The 3,442-nt window shown below is 42.1% G+C and overlaps 1 protein-coding gene across 1 annotated transcript in view; it reads left to right on the forward strand.

Moving 5' to 3' along the window:
• XRCC2 (X-ray repair cross complementing 2) overlaps positions 1-3,442 on the forward strand; it is a 51,317-nt gene that overhangs the window by 17,179 nt on the left and 30,696 nt on the right. The window lies entirely within an intron of this gene.

Genomic DNA, 3,442 nt, shown 5'->3' on the forward strand with positions numbered 1-3,442 from the left:
CCATTTTTTTATTTTTAGAACTTTTCTGCTGCATTTAGTATTATTTAGTACTATTTCTATTAAATTTCTGTTTTATCTGTCTTTATGCTGACTTCTCTAACTGTGGATCTATCCAAAGAATTGAGTTTTGGCCCTCTATCTTAGTTTTAGGTTCACTCCCACCCCCCAAAGAGTTTTCTGTTCTCTATTTCTGTGTAACTTATTCCTAGATTGCTATATTCAGCCTCTTATTACTGTTGTGAATCTTAAATCATAGTGGCTGTAGGATATATTTATGTGTGACACCTAGAGATACATCTTAACTTACCATTTTGAAAGCTAAATTTTTTTTTTGAAAGCTAAATTCTTGTTAGGATATTTACATGATTATGTGAATTAAAAATCTCTGCTGGGCTTCCCTGGTGGTGCAGTGGTTGAGAGTCCGCCTGCTGATGCAGGGGACACGGGTTCGTGCCCCGGTCCGGGAAGATCCCACATGCCGCGGAGCGGCTGGGCCCATGGGCCATGGCTGCTGAGCCTGCGTGTCCGGAGCCCGTGCTCCGCAACGGGAGAGGCCACAACAGTGAGAGGCCCGCGTACCGCAAAAAAAGAAAAAAAAAAAAAATCTCTGCTCTGCTTATGTGTTTTTTTTTACACAGCACTTCCAAGCCTATCTCTGAGAACTTTTAAATCACTACCTTAGGTTTAACCCTTACCTTCTAAGTGAAGGAGGCTGAAGACTTGATAGAAATGAAGTGTCAGCACACTCGGGCCCAGGGGCAGCTGGCCTTCACACCTGCCGACTCTGCTAACCAAAGCCCAAATCCCCACCTGTAACTCCCTACCACACCTGCTCCCTTTCAAAGTGCCGTGTTCCAAAATTGACTTTCTTCACCAAATGAGAACTTACGTTTTCATTATTTAGATTTCTTCTAAGAAATTCTTAAGAAGAAAGTAACCTGATGAAATGCATTCAAAAGATACCGTACTTTGTGCTGGGGATAGTGTATTCAAGTCCCCACCTTAAAGTAGTGAACAAGAAATAGAATCAGTCAAGCAAATCATCAAAAATGATATAGCACGTTAAGTGTGATGACAGAAGATGATACAGTTTGCTCTTCCCACCTCAGAGTGTTGTTACTAGGATCCAGCGAGATACGCAGCCGTCCCTTTTCATTTGGAAAGCGCTATAAAAAGGTTGGTTACTGCTTCTCAGCCTCTTAGGCTGCCTTTCCTGGGGAAAGGAGAGAAGGTGCTTGTGTGTGGCCTGCTTGTCGGTCTCCGCGTCGTGTTTCTGCGTGGTCCTCTGTGTCCTCCAAACCACTTTCAGGTTAATCTTGCTAAGCTGTGTTTTCAGCTTTCCTTCACTATCATTAATATTGGTTCGGTGTTAATGTTTCTTCATCTAGTGCGTATAGCTTATTCTCTTTCTATAATAGAGGGCGGTAAAAGATTTTTATTTGGGGGCAGGGAGGATTTCCACTTAGCTCATCAGTTATATAGTAGGAGAGAGTAACTGGAACATCTGGATTGAATATAGTTTTAGTCACTGTGTTAACTTTTAATAAGAGCATCCATGAACAATTGTCAATATGAAAATAGTTTTACTCCTTGAGGCTGGAATCTTGGGGGCAGGGGTTTGGGGGAGTCTTTAATTAAAATTTTGAATTGCAAATTGTATATAAGATTATAGTGGAAATTGGCTGAAGTTTTATACTACCTTAAATATGGTATGGTGACAGATTGCTAGGTTTCTTACACATTATTTGTGAATGTTCCAACATACAATGGTTTGTTAGGAATAACAGGAAATAAAGTAACTGGATTCTCAGATGGACTTGTAGTTTGTTTAGGGCCTAATAATCTGCATTTTAACATAGTGTTTCCAATTATGTAGTTCAGCCATAAATTAAGTGGCAAACAGGGACCTCCCTGGTGGTCCAGTGGTAAAGAATCCGCCTTCCAATGCAGGGGACGCGGGTTTGATCCCTGGTCGGGGAACTAAGATCCCACATGCCGCGGGACAACTAAGCCCGCGTGCCCTGGAGCCTGTGCGCCAGAACTAGAGAAGAGAAAACCCACACGCCACAACTAGAGAAAAGCCCGTGCGCCACAACGAAGAGCCCGCATGCCACAACTAACACCCCATGCAACCTAAAATAAATAAATAAATAAATATTTAAAAAACTAATTAAATGTCAAGCAAACAAGAATTGGAAGGCCACTGTTTAGAGTGGATTTTGAAAAGCTCTGGAGGCTGGACAGTTTCCCCAGGTGTTTTATTTTATCTGTGCTGTCCTCAATGAAAGAGAGTTATTGGAAACTATATAGAAAGAGATTTGGGGTCTTCAAAGTTTAGAGTAGTTGATTTTGATTTATAATGCTAGGAAAATAATTCACAGTGCAGATGTCATTTCAGCAAGACAGTATCAAGCGATACTCATATCGCAAAGGGTAACTGAAGGCAGTTTGGAAACGTGCAGGGGTGTTTTCACTTGAGGGATGCAGTTGGCACTTAGGGCCTGAAAGCTGTGGGTCCTTACTGCCTTGTACGTGTGAAACTGTACCATCAAGAACTGTTCCACCCATAATGCCAGCAATTTTGAGAAGCCCTAGTTAGGGACTGTTTCACTTGCACATAGCAGAAGTCCAGCCAAGTGGCTTATTTTTCTCGCACAGGTATGGAGGCAGGCTGGTGTGCGAGGTTCCGTATTGTCTTCCACGTTCTGGGTGCGTCCTGTCTTCCTGCCCCACCCTCCTTAGGGTCTGCCCTCCTCAGTGTATACCTGTCATCTTCGCTGTCATCTCAGAGGAGGGAGCGGCAGAGCAGACAGAAGTGGCGCCTGTGTGAGGACAGCACAACTTGGAAACCCCAACAGACATCCACCTGTGTCTCACTGGCTACAGCTGTGCTGCCTGCCGGCCTCCCGTTGCAAGGAAAACTGAGAAGAATCGTCTTTAAGCTGGGCACATTGCTTTACCCCCAAACTGGGGTTTTATACTTAAGGAAAAATGAGAAACTGGATATGGGATAATTAACTACCAGAAATGGTGTGTACCAGTAGTCAGTAGCTTTTAAAAGACCCTAGATCTGTGGCACTTCATTCTTAGTGCTATAATGTCACCAGTTTAAGTGTGAGTGTATGTGGACCCCTCACCAGGAGATTCCCTTAGGCCCATTTCAACCATGTCATTTTGTTTTTCAAATTTTCTTTGTGCTAATTAATAGCCAACACCTTTCTCAGAGGTGAAATTTAGTGATTTACTTTTTATTTCCTTATTTATTTGTATTTGCTTATACAAATCCGTTTTGGCAAATGGATTTAGGTTTTCTTTCAAAAGGAAAAAATTTCAGTAAATGTCTTTTTAAACATTTTTGCACACTTTTCATTTTGTAGGCTGTCATTGTTGTAGGCTATCAAATGCTACTGCATTTTGACTGACCTTTTAAAATTTTACACAG

Source organism: Delphinapterus leucas, chromosome 9, assembly GCF_059928025.1.
Source record: "Delphinapterus leucas isolate spDelLeu-1000000601 "Yukka" chromosome 9, BTC_Dleu_Yukka2, whole genome shotgun sequence".
Classification (NCBI taxonomy): domain Eukaryota; kingdom Metazoa; phylum Chordata; class Mammalia; order Artiodactyla; family Monodontidae; genus Delphinapterus; species Delphinapterus leucas.